We start from the raw sequence: 20,168 nt of genomic DNA, 5'->3' as shown, positions 1-20,168 counted from the left end.
AGACCTACCATTTGATGCTTAGATGAGGCTGTGAAGCCCAGACTGAAAGGCTGTTTTGTCAGGAGGAATCACTTGTGTTGGTATTTTGTTGTTTTTGACATGTAGCTTAATTAGGCCTTTAAATCCTCAACTGCAAACTCCTCTTAAATTAGAGAGGAAAAAAGAATAACTGAGGCTTTATGCCACCTGGAAGAAATTAAAATAAATGTTCTGCACCACTAATCTTATTTCAAGTCACAATAGTAAATGTTCTCTGTATTCAACAACTTTGTTAGCCTGCAGCTAAGTAGTCTCTTCAAGGAAAATGAATGTATTCCAGCACTGATACTTTGATAGTAGAAAAGCAAGCAATAGTAGCAAGTAATAGTAAAATCACCAATGGCTGTGATGTATCCTGAGTGGTGCTATCAAAATTTAGCCATTTCTGCATCTGCTCTGCTGGAGAGTATATACAGCCTGGGGATTTTGCTGCTGGTTATCAATGTATCAAGGAAGATTAAAAATTACCATAGGCAGTCCATGTGTTTGGAGATCAGATTTTAAATGGTGGACTGCAAAATGGATGAATGGAATGAATTCCATTAGTACATCAATGCGCTCAGGTCCTCAGGGACACTGCTCCAGCATTTTCCCTGGATCTGAGGAAAACAAAGCAGCCCTACTGTTCTTAACTTCCTGTTACCCCTGCCCCCGAGTAATCCATCCAGTGCAGGGTCCTGTCTCTTATACTTACCATTCAAGATAACACATCAGTACAAGGAGTCTCAGTGGGATGGGTTCCAAGTAAGACAGGGGTACCCAGTGTCTGTGCAAACCTAGCCACTGTCCCAATTTGTTCTGTGTATCTTTACATCTCCACAAAGATTAGCTACAAGCAATGTACCTATTTTTTTTTCCTCTTCTTCTTCTTCTTTTTTTTTTTTTTCCTGAAGAAATCAATAGAAACATATATTTACAGATAAATATGTGAACACTGAACACACATAGTTTGATTAAGCTGGTTTATGTTTTCAAAGGCTTAACAGATATGAACAATTCCAGCTGTATGGCTGGTTAAGGTGTTATGAAGTACTTGAAAACACTGAAAGACATCATCTGATCATCAAAATATAAATGTGCTCTGAAAATGCAGAAAATCCCTATCAGTCCAGAAGCTCAACTACATTACAACTTGGGTGTCAGCAACCCATTAATACTTCTGCCTCCCACCTCATGCCCATAATTCCTTTTATATAACAATTCATGACCATCACCATTTCCTCACATTTTAATGACTTCAGAGAAAACCTTTCATCCCATTGTTAACTCCATTCTTCAGCTATTGCCTTTTGCTGATAAAACACAGTCTGTTAGAGCAGCAGTGCTCATGTACCCCCCATGCTTTGAGGGGGGATTCTCTCAGACATAATTGTAGCTGTCTACTTTCTCCCTGTGGACAAATCAGTCCCAAAACAGCTGAAGTACAAAGATGCACAGTTGGGCATCCAATTTTTCTCTGAAGTCATTAGCAAGACAAAACACTCAGTGGAATTTAAGCTTTCAGAATTTCCTCTGCAAGGAGGATTTCTAAGAAAAAAACTCACATTTCCAACTGGGAGAGGAATTTCTTCTGTTAAGTAGAAGATAAGGAAAGATTAGTTAAGTGACAACAAATTTGGAGCTAATGTTCTTCAAGTGGCAATGTACTCCCTCAGTGACTTCTCTTTCAAAGGCCTGAATCAGATTATATAAAAAACAAATTCCCTTTCCAAAATTGGCAGTTCATATTAATGTCCTTTTCATTTTTATTTTTATTATTTTTATTATTATTTTATTATTATTATTTATTATTATTATTATTTATTTATTTATTTTAACAGGAGTTACCTATTGTCCACACTTCAAATTAGCAGTACTATTACCAGCACTATTAGTATTTTAAGTCAATGTTGCATACCCAGAACAGAGTAATCAAGTCCTTTCATTTGGTATATCATAGAAGAAACTGAAGGCTCTATGTAGCTTGACCAATCTCCCTCCCTCCCTCTCTCTCTCTCTCTCTCTCTCTCTCTCTCTCTCTCTCTCTCTCTCTGTTCTCTGTGTTTCTGTTTCACAGGGAAACCTAGACCCATGGAAAGTCACTGTCACACAGCTGGAAGCAATATCCACTGATTAAATAAACTCTGCTAAAGAAAAGGGAAGTTTGGTATCCTATTTGTATACCAAACAAGTAGTCAGTTAAAGTAGAAACTTGTCATCTGGGTTATAAATAAATCAGATTATTCAAAATTGAAATTTGTCCTTGGATCTGATTTGGCTTTAATGCATAATTCCATAACTGAATGACTATTATCAATAGGAAACCATCTATACACATGAATCTGATTGGTTATCAACATTCATGAATCATTTCATCACTCAGCAGTACTCACGGAAATAACTCCAAAAAGAACATATTTTTAAAGCTGTTAAAGGAAAATGTTGACATAAATATAAAGAAGAGGAAAAACATACAAAGTTGCTTTTCCCCTGGGTTGGGGAGGAGGAGGGAGGGGGTTAAACCACAAAAATTCCATGCCTAGCGCTTTAAACAATAAAAAGAAAGACCCAAATGCTTGACGAAATTATGTCATGAAAAGGACAAAAGTGCGAACACAAATTGGCAACACAAATTGCACTGTAGTTGATGGCAAAGCCATTGTTTTGCCCAGTCAAATTTCTTCTTAAATAAAAGTTACAACAGAACTCATGTGCTGAGCATGCCTTAAAATGTGAGCTTTATAAAAGATCTTAACTGAGGGTCACACATTATTTGGGGTAAATAAACTAAAACCAAACAAAAAAGTAAAAGCAAGCAAGCAGACAACCAACCAACAACAACAACAAACCACCCTCTTGCTCAGATTAAAAGAATTTGAATAAAGAAGAAATGGAAGCTGAAGTAATTTGAAGTCTGACTCAATTTACCACAGGTCTCTCATAAAGGCAGTGTACTGGATCAGAGTTTAAACTACATAGTCTCCTTTTTCTTGGCACACTGTTGTCCTCATAAATATATATATATATATATATATATATATATTTCCCAAAAAGAATATTTAATGGTACACTTTTAGCTTTGGTTTAAATGAGTTCATATTTTGTAGATTAGACTTTTTCTTTTATGTAATTTATTCTGAGTTTCTTGGAATGAATATGTCATAGATTTACCTAGACTGGATGTATTTCATTGACTTAAATTAAAAAATATATATATGAAAATATATTATTGTTACATCATTCAAAGAAAAAAAAAAAACAACAATCTTTCTGGTGTTAATGTTTATCACTAATAATAATAACAATAACAATAATATTGAGATGTCACACAATTGAGAAAAGAAATAGTAGAATGAAAACCAGCTCCTTTTGTAAGTTAAAAATGTGCATTTATTGGGCCAGACTCTAAATTAGTTTCATTCTCTCAGTTCATTTGGGACAGTTGATTTTAACTACCGTATGAAAACAGAACTGCTTCTGTTTCCCATAAAAACAGTGTTGGTTTTGGCATAGCTTGCACACAGAGGTACCCAATCAATGTGGATCCCACCCCATGCTGGGGACACACTCCTGTCAGGCTCCACCCTCACTGCAGCATGTTTCAGCTTTTCTAGTAGCAAATGAATGATCACAGTTTTTCTTTCAGATTTTTTTTTTTTAGCTTAAATTATTACCAGTTTAATTTTATTTTTCTGGCCACTTTCCAACATGAGAACATGACATATCTGCAACTTCTTCGTGAGCAACAAAATCATCCTTGTAATCAGATGTAAAGCTCTAGAAGGCCCTTGAAGATAACTGTGCGTACTTGAGTTGGCCCAAGTTAAGAAGGTGCTGCTTATGATTCAGCTCTTAAGTCCTTGTATTGCAGATATGTTCATACAATTTTAGGATTGTGAATAAGATAGACAAAATAATTTAGATCCTGCCTATACCAGCTTAGTTTAGGTGGCTTTGCCTGGTTTACAGTTCAACGGTTAGTCAAGCTGATTTTGGTTAAGTAATGGGGCAAGTTTCCTGAAATAGAGAAGGTCTGTCATGCTGTTAAGTTCCTGAGGTGTATTACATTTGCTTGATTTACTTAATATTGACCCTGCATTATATTGGTGCCAAAGTAATTCTAGAATACATTGGAAAAGGAAAAAAAGAAAAAAAAAAAAAGAAAAAGAAAAAGCATAGAAGGATGATAAAAACATGAGAAGGATATATCTGAACATTTTCTGATATCTGTAGATAGTTATCTCACATGGCAGCCCTGTGTTTTAAGAAGCAGAGAAGTTTTCAGTTTGTGATTACATACATATGGTGGCAGAAGAGGCCCTTGGGGTTATTGCAAAGACCTCACAGGAAGTTCAGAGCTTCAATTCAGGACACGGTGGGGAGGAGGGATGCATGGAACTCAAGGCTCAGAGAGATAGGAAACAATTATCATTTAGCTGGCAAAAGGCTAAAGATGTCCTGCAGCAAAATTCCTGGGATGTCCCAGAGCAAGACTTATCAGGGAAGGGGACAAGGAAAAAGGAAATGCATTGTTTTACCCAGGCTGCATTTCAGATCTTATTACGTTAATGTAATAGACAACACAGTGAATTTTTTTAAGTTGCTGAAAAACAAGTTTTGAAAGCAAAACAAAATAGTAACAAATTCAACTAAAATTTGTTGTGTAATTTTGGATAATGTCACGTTCATTATGCAGATGACTTGTATAGTCTGGGTAGAGAAATAAGCAGCATGAATATTAAGTATGTGATTTCATTTCAGCCTTTTATTTCTAAGCAGGTTTTGGAGCTGGCCTGCTGTTTTGCAAAAAGAGTAAAGAATTATTAATCACACTCAATGAATTAGAACATATGCAAAATTCCAAAATGTTATTTAAACTCTGAACTAATTCTCTTGAAATTAATATTTTCACTCCAAAACTTGATGTAAGAAGAAATGAACAACAAAAGTTTTGAGAATTCTTTCTTTATACAAAGAAAAATGTTTGCCAGGATCTAAAATAATTGTTGATACAGCTGGAGAACTAAATAATTTATTATTCACCCAGCTCATTTACGTATGTCAAAATATGAACAGAAAAGAAAAAAAAAGAAAAAAAAAGAAAAAAAAGTTTGTTAGTTTCAGTAAGAACATTATCTCTAAATAATGACTGTGTGAATATAAGCCTAGTGACTGTGTATATTTCTTGTGGTAGAGACTGAGATTTCTTAGATGTAGATTCATACAGAGTATGAAGAGAGCCAAACCACCATTTAAATTTCTGGGGATAGCCAACATATTTCTTCAACAGTCTACATCTTTTTTTAAAGTGTTCTTAAATTTATTAAACAGATATTTGTGTCTTTCAGTGTTCCCAGAGACTGTTTAAACAAAGATTGTATGTAGTAGTATTATTCATTGTTCAACTGTAACAAACCTGAGTTTTAAAGGGGAAAATAAGTCATCCACATCTGGGGAAATCTAATTAATGACATGATTTCTGTAACAGTGATTATTAAAATGAGGTTACTTCTCATTTACAGATATTTTTTATTTTTATTTTCATTTATTTATTTATTTATTTATTGCCTCAGGGGGTGTAAAGGTGAATACTTCTAGCATTCTCCATTTAATTGTCTGTTGCAGATTTTGTAGCCAGGAGAAGGTCATATAAAAAGAATGGAGAGGGACTCTTTACTTGGATAGGTAATGATAGGACAAGGGTGAATGGAGTTATACTAAAAGAAGATAGATTTAGATTAGACATTAGGAAGAAATTCTGCACTGTAAGGGTAGTGAGGCACTGGAACAAGCTGCCCAGAGAAGCTGTGGATGCCCCATTCCTGGAGGTGTTGAAGACAAGGTTGGACCAGGCCCTGGACAACCTGATCTAGTGGGTGGCATCCCTGTCTATGGCAGGGATGGTTGGAAGTAGGTGATCTTTAAGATCCCTTCTAACCCAAGCCATTCTATAATTCTATGTGTCTTCCTTTAGCAATGAAGATATCCAATGCTATTTGGTACTTTTGAAAATGTGAAGTTTGGTAGGCATTTCACGCTTCTCCAGTAGGCTGAGTTTTGTTGTACAAAGCCAGAGGGTATGTTTACTATGCTGTAATATTGAATGTAACAAAAATTATTGAAGAGCATTCAGAGAGACTAATACTCATTAGTTTTCATGTATCTTCAGATCACTGTTTGTAATGTTGTAGGTAAAGATTGGATAAAATTGTCACAAAAATATGCTACATTCTCAGAAATGGAAAAACATGGCAAATATATTTATCTTTCACTCCAGTGATGTCAGCCCTATATTACCAGGATGTGAACTCAGTCCCATGAGCCCAATTCTATCAATGCAATCACTAGCATGTTTTGGCAGAAAATCTTCAGGATGTTCTATTCAACAGGCCACTTTATTCAGAAGTTGGTTTATGAGAAAGGTGTGCATTAACCTCAAATTGCTGTGCTCTGACTGTGGTTTCTGTACTGAATACTAAAATATTTTTTACTATTTTCTCCTCCATCTTTTCTGTAATGCCATTGTCCAATTTTTATCTTGCATTTTATCCAATCACTGTATCAACTCTGAGACATTTTCTCCACTTAAATTAACTTTAGCATTGGAAACCACCAGAATCTTACTCTCTTTTCGCCAGCACAAGCAAAACAGGTCTCTAGTTTTGACTTAGAATATTCATTGCTATTTTTCCAAAGCATAAAATGTACTTACTGCTTCCCTGAGGATGTGAATGCTTATATCCAAGCAGTGGGATGATGCAATGGGGAAAAACTCCTTTATGAGTCACAGTTTGTGAATCTTTTTAAAGGAATTTATTTCTTTGGAAAATGAAACGCTACTACAGAATAACGAGTATTTAAACTCCCAGCATTCCCCATGATCCAAGCTCAAGGTTCATGCTCTCTGGAGTCTATCAGTCCTCCCAGGAATTCCCACTGTTCATAAGAATTTATCCAGAGAGCCTGTAATCTGTTAATGTGGTAAATATCTCAGAAAGTACAAGTGAGGACAACATCGCAAGTACAGATTCTGTAGGAATGCTGTTAAGCAACCATTCCACCCACGTCTTTCATTTAAGTGATAGAAATTTGTTAGTGATAAACTGAATTACAAATTTTCCACCCATAATGCCTATCCCAGACCCATATGTACACTATAGCAAGCTTCTCTAAGCAGCGCTGTTCTTCCAAGTCCTAGTGTGGGAACAAATGTTCAGCTTTCGGGACATACCTTAAATTGTTAAATTTCCTTAAATGTGCCTCTAAACAGAACCTCTGATCCTTAGAGAAGAAACTATGTGATTAGTGGAAAAATATGTTATCTGCCTTGAGTTCAAATATGAATAATTTCTCCAGTGGTGTTACTTGCCAGGAAGTTGGCAGAAATACCAGTCCAAGATACCATATTTCTCTGCCTTTATCTATGGCCTTTATCTTGGAGAATAATCTGGAGTGAATTACATTAGCAATTTATGCAAAGCCTAGACTTGGCGGCCACTGCTCAGGGGCTGACTGGGCATTGGTCAATAGATGGTGAGCAATTGCATTGTATTTTATATACACTTGTTTTGTATTTTCTTTTATCTTTCTTTCCTTCTTTCTCTTCTTCCTCCTCCTCCTCCCCCTCCTCCTCCTCCTCCTCCTCCTCCTCCTCCTCCTCTTCTTCTTCTTTTCCTCTTCTTCTTCTTCTTCTTCTTCTTCTTTCTTCCTTTTCTGTCCTATTAAACTGTCTTTATCTCATCCCATGAGTTTTTATCTTTTTATTTTATTTTTTTATTATTTTTTTTCCCCAGATTCTCTTCCCCATCCCACTTGGAGGGGAGAGAAGGGAGGGAAGAATGAACAAACAGCAGTGTGGTGCTTAGCTGCCTGGCAGGTTAAACCACAACTGTATATTTTCTGTGTATTTCCTTTACAACGGAAAAGGTTGAGGTATAATCAGAATGGACTGACTTACTCCTACAAATACTACAAGCATACAACTGTTTGTGCATTTCCTTCCTTAGGAGGTTAAGACCTTTTTAAAGGAAACATCCAGTCTTTATTTAAAATCTTGGGTGGTTGGGTTCCATTGTCTCTCTCTCTCCTTTTTTTTTTTTTTTTTTTTTTTGAAGTGCTACTGGTAGATATTAGAATTTAATTAAGACATTTCATCTCCGACCCAGGTAGCACAGCTTAACAGCTGCGGCAAAAGCTACTTACAGAAGGTAAATGGAGGCACAGCATTTAGGAGATGAGGTCTTTCTATATGATATTTGGAAGGGCACAAAATGGGGTGACTTTTAGATATTTTTATCAACAGATTTACTTTTGAAATTCTAGGTAGTAACAACATCTGGAAAGTTAGCTCTGTCTCGGACTTTTTTCTGTTTTCTGACAATACCTTCCTGACTTTCAGGATATTAATACTTAATGTGGCTTGATTTAACCCATTTTACTTTGCCACTAAGACACCTAGAAGTTGTCACATAAAAATTTTCCATTTCCCCCTTTATATACCACCTCCAAAACAAACAAACAAACAAACAAACAAACAAATTAATTAATTAATAGACAAACTAACAGCACCACTTTGCAGGTGACATGAAATATCTTTCAAATGCATAGTTTAAGCATTCTTCTAGGCATTTTTAAAAGTGGTGTTTTGAAGGGAAAAGATCAACCACAGGTAAAAGAACAGCCTGAAAAATTATCATCTCTCTACCAGGCTTTTCTGCTTTGCTAGTAACATTCAGAAAAGCACACATACGGAAGCAAGGGAAAGATTACCAGTAGAACAGCGTATCATATTGTCCTTTAACATTTTAGAAATACATTGACATATCTATGATCATTATTCAGTTACACTGGATTGCTGAGTTATTTCACCACTCTAATATAAATGACAGCAAAATATGTGTTTTTTTAAATAAACAGACTTATTTTCAGACTAGTTCTTATTGTGGTAGAATAAGAAACAATATAAAGTTAATTATGTTCATAAAGCTGTCTATTTAACACTGTACAGTGTATCAAGACATTTTGATCTAAGTTTAATTGCTCTTGAATTCAACTTTCCAGCTCTGATTTGTGTATCGGTTAATGAATAAATCTATAGAAGACAAGGAGATTTAAGGTTTTGCTATGATTGGCCTTCAAAGTAGGTCATTTTTGCAGTGATTTATGTGATTTGCAGTGATTTATCTTACTTATCAGTCATGTCCTTCCAACTTTTATACTAATAAAATTGTAGTTATTTATCACAAACTATCTTATATGCATTAAACACTGCAAACTTGTGGCAAAGGAAAATTACACCAATTGGTGAAAAAAAAGAGCCAACATGCTGAAAACAAAAACTTGAAAACTGGACTATAGAATGCACATAAATGCCTTAAACCTGATTTAATAACCATGAATCTTTACAGGATTACACTTTTAGGTACCTGTATAAATCTTGTTTATTCTATATGCTAAAGACTAATCAGCTCCCAATCACATTATTTTTTTCGAGGTTAAACATTGTTTTCCAGGCAAGAATCTTATTCACATGCCTAAAGTAAGAGATAAGAAATTGACTGAAGGGATCCATTATTTATGAGTTGTGATGTGTCTTACAAAAATAGTTAATAACTTCAAGCTTTGTGTATTTTATTTAACTTTTTAATACTTTAGGATGGATTGATTTCTCAGCTTCTACTCATCTTGAACAAAGCAAGAATAAATGCTTTTATTTTAAAATAATAATAGTAATAATAAAATCTCTGTTTAAAACTTTCCTCTCTCACCACCCATGTTTTGCAGCTTTTCACAAGCTAAACACATTGTGTGAAGGAATGGAAATGGAGTCCTTCATTTTCCTTACTCAAGCTGCCTGTCTTGGTGAGTGGGAGAGCATGTTGCATTCTGAAAAATTATTAAAAATATAATCAAAGCCAATAATATTCATCCTTGTGGAAAAAATGCAGAAAGGAAAGCCACAAACTCACTTTCACAGCTCTAGCAATCTGTCTCTTGTAAACTTAAAGGAGAAACTACCTTAAAAGCATCCTGGAAAGAAATTTAAGCCTTTCAGTGGATGACTGAAGTTAAACAGTGAGGAAATAGCAAAAGTAATTTTAGTTCAAAAGCTTGCCTCTTTGTTAGTTTCATTGGAAGAGAAATTAAATATATTTTCAGACTTTGCAGTGTCACCTCCTCTCCTCTCCTCTCCTTTTTTTATTTTTTGTATTTTTGTATTATTTTTTTCTCTCTCCAAACTTTAATTTCCTTTCCTACAAAAGACTACTACCTGGACCACAGCAGAGTTTTTAAGAACCTCATATTGCAAATGATTGATAACGTGTTTAGTGTTACTAGATTTAGTCAAAGGACACTACTGTTGACTTAGTTATCATACAGTGAATGAAAGCAAACATAGAGTGTCAATTCTTGAGCAGGGCATCTGTGGTAGATGATCTCAAGAGATCTCTTCCAATTTCAATGACTTTGTGATTCTGTAATTACAGTAATCCTCATGCTTTTTGGTGATGGGAACCACTTACATGCCATGTACATTACATGGATCAGGACACTTTCTTACAGGAAACTTGGGCATGTATCTGTGGTCTTGCCCCTTACCAGATGGATGAACTTCTTATGCATCTTTGGCAGGGTCTATAGAGACTCTCACAGAAGTTTACCAAATCAGTGTATTCAGTAGTGGAAGGTTCACACTATTGGCAACAATACTGAGTCTTCAGACCTGCCTTCTGGAAGCATCTTCCTTCCATTTGGTTATATGAGGACTTAGGCTTTCACTTTAGGTGCTCTGAGACACAATTAAGTTAATGGCTTGATTCAGACCCAGAAATAGCCTGGTAAATGTTCCCCAAATGAGCAATAGACAACTTTCTCTCACTCAACCACATAGACAATTTTATTTGCACAGGTTCATTAGCTCCTAACCAAACTCTTTATCTACCACTGAAAAGAACATCTTGCCCTGTCTGGAATGCTCACAGCCCAGTCTACATAAAACAAAACTTGTCACTGTAATAAAAGGGAAACTTTCTCCCAGAGCACTCTACAGATCAAGAGCTCTGAAGACACAAAGTGAATATGACAAAATTAGAGATCAGATAATTAATTAGGGAGGATTCTGGTAATTGTCATGATTTGGAAACCATTAGTCCCCACATCACTTTAGAAATTCAATTCTGCAATCTTAGTTTTCTAAGAAGGTGTGATAGGAGTAGTAGAAGTAAAAAAAGAAACAGCAAAGAATGTCTAGTTACCCACAGAACTGGGTTGAGCATTAGAAGATTGTATTGTCTCAGGAATATTTTTTGTTTGTTTGTGACTATGGGAAGTAAATATATTTCACCTTGTTATCCATCTGTGAAGTGGAGAAGACAATACACTCTTAATGTTACTGGGAGAGGCAGAAGGCTTCTCTCAGAAGCATGACATGTATTACTTTGATTTCACCTTATCTTTTCAACAAAGCAGCAGATTCCTAATCATTAATTTCTGGGTAGACATCATAATTAGCAATGCTTTTTTTCAGAGGCACCAGTTGAGTATATGAAGCTAGTCTTGTTGGTTATGTAAACACTTTTGAAAAAATAGGTCACTTACTGAGTCATAATACAAATATGGGAATCTGGCCTCTTTCTTGGTTATTTTTAGCCTTCCATGAAAACAGGCTTGATAAAAAGATTAGTACTAGAATAGCACTATTCTATTGGCTTTATCAGAGACAAGATCTCAGGCCCGGAGCTCAACTACTTTGGTGATTCAAGAATAGTTGGAAATTAATATTTTGAGAAACATGTAAAAAATAGAGAAGGAAAAGCAAAAGAGCTTGGATAGCAAGGGTTAGAGAAATGTAGTAAAAAATGTTAGTTTCATTGTGCATACAGCGTGTCTCTGAAGATAAAGCATGAGTTTTGAACAAGTATGCCAATTGTAGCTGGGAAAAATGTGTAGGTTTCAGACCACAGGAGGTTCATTGATTCCAATTTTGATCCTTAGTGTCACCAGCAAAGTGATGCAGGGAAGCTTCAGACACTAGCAGAAGCTGTGCAACCTGTCATTAAAAGTTGTGCAACGTCAAACAGTATAAAAACACTCATGTTTAAATGCTTGAAGACACTAGGGCAATGTGTATTTCAGTGTCAATGAATACAGGGAACAGAAAGAGGAGTGAGTCTGGGGAGGGGAAAAAAAAAAGAGGTACAGAAGATGGACATTTGGAATGTCCATTTGGAATGGCTTCTTCTTCTGTAACGTTTGCAAATCTCCTCATATTACAAATAAACATACGTAAGTCCTTTTAATTCTGAATTAGCTGAGCAGTTATCCAGTGATGCCCTCAGTTGAGGCATCCAGATAGGGACAAGATAGAAGATATTTGAGGATGGACACTAGGTCAAGAAGAAGAATAGAAACGGAGAGCGTGGGATGGACATCTCAAGTGAAAAAGGGGATGTAAAGAAGGGGAGGAAGAATTACAGTGGAGTGAGATGGAGAAGAGTGGAAGGAGTCCAGAAGAGGGCCACAAAGATGATCAGAGAGCTGTAGCACCTCTCCTATGAAGAGAGACTGAGGGCATTGGGGTTATCCCTCCTGAAGAAGAGAAGGCTCTGTGGCAATCCTATTGCAACCCTGGAATAGGTTGCTCAGAGAAGTTGTGGATGCCCATCCCTGGAGGTGTTGAAGACCAGGTTGGATGGGGCTTTGAGCAACCTGATCTGATGTGAGGTGTCCCTGCCGATGGCAGGGGAAATTAGATGTTCTTGGATCATCATAGATGATCTTGGATCATCTAATTTGATGTCCAAGATATCCAAGTTGGAATTAGATGATCTTTAAGGTCCGTTCCAACCCAAACCATTCTATGATCGTATGATTAACTTTTACAGAAGTTCACATTCTGTAAATGTGAAATGGTTCACATGGCTCAAAATCTTTGTTTTTAAATAAGAAAATGAGCTGTTCTCAGATGAACATTGAATAAAATAGAAGTTGTCTCACCATTCCTTAGTAAAGGTAATTCATAGCTTGTAAAGCTCACATTTTGAAACCTAAAATTCCATATCAGCTCACTGCCGTAATACCCTGCTTTACAATGATGACAATCACTTTGAGAACTCCTATCTGAGTCTTCAGAACCACTAAGAATTAGCAGATTACTTCCTTGCTGTAATTACTCTTAATCATATTTGCTCTGTGGTTATCTGTTGTTAATAGACCTCTTTGATCTGCTTAACTGCCTCCCATTCAATTAAACAGTAGTAGAAAACACATGGATAAAACTTTGCTAACAATGCACTATTTGCATAGAGGAAGGTGTAAGAGCAAATGTTAACTCTCTATGAGGTTTTGATTGAAAATGCTGTGGTCATATTTTATGTTATATATTTTCTGTTTTGTTGTTAACAGAACATCAGACATAATTGGTTGTTACATTGCTAGTTGCTTTGTTTTCAAACAAAAGGTTCCATTATACCCTGCTGAGTATTATAGAGTGTTTCTTTGTTCTGAACTGTGTCAGCTTGCAGGATTTATGGATTGACCCCTACTGCCTTGCTTAAAAGTTGGGGTTTTGTAGAAAAGACCTCTGAGAATTACACCCCTTTCCACAGGGGAAGGAAAAAAAGAAAAGAAAAAAAAAAAGTCCATCTTCTTGGAAACGTAGTCTTATCCTCCTACTCCTACACACAGAAGTGTTGGGTGGTCATCTTTTCAGCACTTTTTGGAGGTGTCAGGTAACAAATTCCCTCTTTGCTTTTCAAAAGCTGCCATCATTAACCTGTGACTTGGAATTAAGTTGCCCCAAGATGGTACAATTTCATGTCCAAACCATATTGCCAAGCCACATTCAGTTGCTAACTGAAAGCTCTGAATGAACTTCAGACAAGTTGCAGGTGGATGAAGGAATTAAAATATCAAAAGAATTTAAAAATATGCTAACAGCTCATTAGAACATGTGCTAAGAAGTCAGATCAATGGTCTATCCAGAGCCATATTCTAAGTGCCACATAAATACACACAGCAGATGCACACTTGCAAGAGGGATAGGAAATAGCTGTTTGCTGGTGTCGTGAAAAAGGATGAGAAGCCAAAGAACAGGAAGGAGTTCTATGGTATTCATGTCTACATGTTGTGTGCATAGACCCACCTGAGTATAAGCATTTCTTCCAAGCTTCTGAGAATTATAAACTCATTCAGGAGTGACTCTATGGAGGATTAAGGATTTTAGAGTGTACATCCGTGGTGATTGCTTTTAGCATCTATTTTGGATCTGTTGTTCATTAATTTGTTAACTCTCTTTTATAAAGTGCCATCTACAAAACTTCATGTGGCAACAAATTCCAAATGGTTGCAACCCATTTTTTAAATACTGAAATTTTAAGCAATCTACTAATAGTATCAGTGAATGTCCTATAGTTTTAGCATTTTAGGATTTAGTGAACAAGAATTCTCATTCAATTCTATTCACCACCTTTAGGATTTTGTAAACTTCAATTAAATTCCCCATCAGGCTTCCTCTCTCCCAACTGTAGAGTACCAACATTTTTAGTTTCTCTTTGTCACTACTTTCAGAAAGGTTTGACTCAAAAGCAGACACACCAGCTCCTTCTAGTGACCTTATAGCTTTATTCAAGACTATGGGATTCTGAGAATGAAACTTCAAAGTGCCATGCAGTACTCATGTATGATAACTGAAAGAAATCACCAACTCATAATGGTAGGTGCAGTGGGAAAATCCTTTTAACTATGCACACACTATAGGAAATGCTGAAAGAATCAGTTTTATTTATGTTGTAGAACATGCAGAATTTCAGTGTTTTAGGAAGGTGTCAAGAATGTTTTGTGTGCAGAAGCTCTGGTGTTAGGAGACTATAGATGTCATGCAGAAGAATATTCTATAGATCTGAGCAAGGTAAGTACAAGAAGAACCCAGTTGCCTTTATTTTTCAAAAGAGATTCATTTTTCTGGACTAATTTACAGCCATTCTTATGATGATCTAGAGTCAAAATCTGACAGTCCAGACGAGTAAGCGATGTATGGCGTTGCAGTTTCCTTGTGCTCCACTTGCCCAGGTTTTCTTTGCATTGCAGCTAAGATACCGAGGGCAGAGACAAGAATGGTTATTTTCTGCATTTGAATCTTATCCTAAAGTAGAGCTCATATTCAGCAGGGATTTGCTCCTGTCTTGAGAGCTACGTTTTGCAATAAAGACTTTGCCAATGGAATCTCTTAAACATGTTGCCCTCCAGGGGGAATTAAAACAAATAAACAAACAAACAAACAACAAAAAAGGAATGAAACCAATATTTTACCGTCAGGCTTCAAAAGAAGCAGAAATGTGCTGAAACCCTGGAATACTACAGATAGGGTTAAGTGCAAAGACAAATCAATAAGCTGCACTATCATGAAATTACCAGATGATGTCCTGTACAGTTCTGAAGGAAGATCTAGAGGAAGGCAAAATGTAGAACTAAGATGTCTTTTGATACATTGGGAAAATAAGAACTTGGCAGAGCCACATCAGGGAACAGTCTGCCCAAAAGACAAGAGAGAGGCTGTTTTGTATTTAAGACCATGCGTTGGATAACCCTCCTTTCTGGCTTGGTTTCACTCAGTTGAACTTTAATATTCTAACCCAGGTACCTTAAGCTAAGAACTTAGTCCATCCTACACTTGTCTATGCTTGTATAGACTGAACAGACTGAATGATTCTCAAGGTATATATGTCACCTTGTTCAGACAGGGAACCTATGGTTAAGAGTTCTAAACTTAATGTTTCTGATATAGTAACTGGCTTGAATTTGGCTCTTGGTCTTTCAAGGCTCAACTGGAATGTTTTGTCTGTTAGTAAAACATGTAATTACTGGAAAGAAGAAAAAAAATGATTTTATGGGTAATTCAAAAGTTACCTTAAAAAAAAAAAATCAATTGTTTAACTTCTCAGCAAAGGCATGCTCTGTAGTAACTTTATGACCAAGGCACAACTAGTAGGCAAAACATTATAATTTCATATTCAATGGAGAATGTCTAATTTTCTGTGGATCACCACCTTTTTCTGCAGGAGAAACAGGCAAGAATTTCTTCTGCTAGCTAAGAGTGAATAACAGCAAGAAAACAGAAAATAATTGTCTGGAACTTGAAGAAGAATGAAGAGAGTATCCTTTTATCTGAAATTAATTGAGAAAGTGAGATAGTCCAGAAATGTAACTACTGAATTTTACAGTGGAATCTTGGTGGTTAATTTTTGATTATAGTATGTACTGTAGAGGAGCCTTTGGAAAGGATAAATGGCTCAGGTCCTACCCTGAAGTAGTCAGAATACGTTTACCTTCCCCGGAATGGATTGAGGAGCAGCAGAGAGAAATGATATGCCATTCATTTTTAAGAAATGTCTATTAAAAACTTTTTTCATTATGTTTTTATTCCTCTCTTTCCTCCATCTTTTAAACGATGTTCTTCCCTTCAGTTACCATTGTTCTTGTTCAATGCAATTTGATTGTCTATAAGTCAAAGATGGGACTCACATCTTGTCAGAATATATGAGAGGGCACAAAAGGAAGGACTCAGGTCATTTACAGGGACACTGTACCTCTGATGGTTTTATTGTTATTATATCAGCATTACACCTACAGCTTGTAGTCTAGTCTTGATCAGATTCCTTCAATGTTATTCACATTGGTGCCTGATTTCAAAAGGGACTTCTAATTTTACAGTGTTGCTCATAAGTTCAAGGAATAACTTTGCATTGACTTAGCAGAACTTAACTGAGGTTATTCATTACTTCTCTGCCACCACTGTAAGTTTTACTGCACCAGATATCTGATAATCTGATATTTTGATAGTAGTACCAAATGGTATTACATTGTTCTTCAGCAGCTGTTCTTCAACACAAAGCTGAACTGAATTATTGCAATCAATAGGTCAGCTGAGCAGACCTCTTTGGTTTGCAAAGCAAGCAATCACATCATTGAACTTTCTTTTGACATTTTTCTTCCAAATGCCATTGTGTGAAGTACAATATGTAAGATTCCATCTGAGCCAATATCTTTGATAAAATGCAAGGATACTCCTATTTTCTAAGCTACTTTGCAGATGACCATGCAGTTGCTGTCCTGATAGGCCCAGGTCATTGAAACCAGCATGTAGGACAAGGTCTCTGCAAAAAAAAAAAAAAAAAAAAAAAAAAAAAACACAACAACAAAAAAAAACATAAAGACAGATGAAAACAGGCAGTACAAACAACTTGTATTTATGCTTATGAGTTTAGTAGGTGTGGTAAATTCTGTGTTCTATAGATTCCACTAGATACTTCAACTCCAGGCTGCAGTAAATATTATGGTGAGCATTTTCTTCACCTTGGCCTGTTCTTCAGTGGATAACATAGCATAATTAATTTTAACATAATTAGTTTTGGCAGTAAGAGGGTTCAAAATGAATTTAAGCCTTCAGTTAATCCTAATAGGTACTGCTGAATCCATTTATCACCATCCGTTGTGACTGGCAGACAGCACAAAAACCAGTAGTAAATGCAAAACTGGCTGCATGCCCACAGAGTTGGCAGACTCTGAGACACTGAATGAATGAATAAGAACATGAAGTAAGCAAGAGAACTTTGAGTTTATATGCAAGAGCCCTCTGATGCTCCTACAAAACTCTGTTCTGTTCAAATATCTCTGCTAACAATACACAATAAGCTGACAAGAGACAGCAAATCCACTTGAGTAAAAATAAAGCTGAAATCCAACACGATGTGCTTGCAACTGCAACATGAGCATTTTTCCAGCCTAAGCAAACCTTTGCAACTATGACAGGGACTACATGGAAACAAAGGGCAGAATACCTGGGATGGCTGGATTATTCATTACAGTCTGTTCTCCTGTTTGCATTGTATTTCATTTATGTTTAGCCCCCAATACACTTCTCACTTGATAATAAAAAAGAATAAAGAAATCATTTGAACTGAGGTTGCCACTTACATGGAAAAAAACTCAGCAATGAATGTGCTTTGTCTAGATTCACAGGAAGCATGCTGAGAAGACATGGAACACTTTGTTTATTTATCTATTTCTATTTCTCTCTATATATATATTTTTTATTTTTTTTTCTTTTCAGGGGGGAAGAATCTGTATTCTTGGTAATTACATTGAAGGGTGTGAAAGTGTAAAAAGAAAATAAAACTTTATAGCCACTTCACATAAAAATATCAGAAGAGGGATATAAGGTTTTGCTTTTCTTATGCTACACATAGTGGATAGGGAATGCAAATAACTTGCCAAAGTTCACACACAAATATACGGCAGAGCCTAGAACCTAGCCTGTGTAGAGCTTGATCTACATACCTGAGATAGAAATGAACCGCAACTAGTAGTTGCAGTTGATAACCAGTAAATCTAGGCCCATAGATCCAGACTTTCAAAGATATCTACATGTTGTTGTACTGAATATTTTGGCATCAACCACAAAAGTAATTACTACCTAATGTCAGACTCTAGATCATTCTGCTTAAACCTTGTAATATGCAGGAATAATTTGAGGTAGAGGCTGAAGGATCTGATGCTCATTTAAATCACCAAAAGTATTACCAGGAATGAATAATAGCCCTGGAAAATTCATGTCATTCTACTCAAATAAGCTCAGACACAAAGAAAACATTCCTAAGAACTTCCTGAAGATCAAGATAATAATTATTTGGAAGGAAGGAGGATTCATTTGCTAATGGAAGGAAGGAGGTTATAAAACCAATAGCATTAAAGGACTAACTGAAAACCAAGTGCAAGGTCCTGCATCTGGGCCGGGGAAATCCCAAGCACAAATACATGCTCAGTGGAGAGAGAAAGCCAACTGTATCCTGGGCTGCATCAAAAGAAGAGCTCGGCTGCCCACCCGAGTAAAACCACCACATGGATTACAAACATAAACCTGATTCTTATCAGAATAATTTATCAGTTGCCAACTACAATACAAATATAGTTTAATGCTTACTGCTTTGGTGTAACTATGTACCAGCAGAGTTTCAAGAGTGGACAGCTGGCCAGGGAGGGGGAGGTGATTCTCCCTTTCTGCTCTCCTCTCGTGAAACCCAACCTGTAGTACTGAGTTCAGCTCTGGGCTCCCCAGCACAAGAAGGACATGGACATATTAGAAAGAGTCCAGAGAAGGGCCACAAAGATGATCAAGAGGCTTGAGCACCTCTCCTGTGAAGACAGACTTGGAGAGTTGGGGTTGTTCAGTCTGGAGAAGAGAAGGGAGAAGACCACAGCTACCTGAAAGGAAGTTGTGGGGATCTAGGGGCTCGGCCTCCCTTGGCAGATAACTAGAAATAGGACTAGAGGGAATGGTCTCAAGGTGTGTCTGGGGAGGTTCAGAATAGAAGTTAGGAGACATTTCTTCTCAGAAAGGGCAGTCAGGCATTGGAACTGGTTGCTCAGTGAAGTGGTAGAGTCACCGTCCCAGGGGGTGTTTAAAGAAAGGTTGGACCTGGTGCTTAGGGACATGGTTTAGTGGGTGACATTTATAGGGTGATGTTTCGACTAGATGAGCCTGAAGTTCTTTTCCAACCTTAATGATTCTATGATTCTAAGGCTTCGAGGAGACGTTATAGTGGCCTTCCAGTACCTAAAGGGGGCCTACAGGAAAGCTGGGGAGGGACTCTTTGTGAGAGAATGTAGTGATAGGACAAGGAGTAATGGGTTTAAACTAAAGGAGAGGAGATTTAGATTAGACATTAGGAAGAAATTCTTTACTTAGAGGGTGGTGAGGCACTGGAATAGGTTGCTCAGAGGAAGCTGTTAAAGGCCAGGTCGGATGGGGCTTTGACAAACTTGGTCTAGTGGGAGGTGTGCTTGCCCATGGCAGGGGGGTTGTAATTAGATAACCTTTAAGGTCCCTTCCAACCCAAACTATTCTATGATTCTATGAAAATTTCTCTTACTTGACAATAATGTTGGAATTCAGTAAACATGACTTTAGTAAACAAACAAGAAATGCTGGTTGCTGAAGTAGATTCTTTGTGTTGACGTTCAGCATTTAAACCTAGAACTGATACGATTTGTTTTTCATTAATAACATTAAAGATGCACAACCCATATTCCTATCTCAGGAAGAGTGAAGTGTCTCACTCGGATTTTATTTTCTGCTCTACTTCACTTCCTGG

This window comes from Cygnus atratus, chromosome 2 (genome assembly GCF_013377495.2).
Source record: "Cygnus atratus isolate AKBS03 ecotype Queensland, Australia chromosome 2, CAtr_DNAZoo_HiC_assembly, whole genome shotgun sequence".
NCBI classification, from domain to species: domain Eukaryota; kingdom Metazoa; phylum Chordata; class Aves; order Anseriformes; family Anatidae; genus Cygnus; species Cygnus atratus.
The sequence above is the reverse complement of the archived record's forward strand: the minus strand, read 5'-3'. Positions refer to the sequence as shown.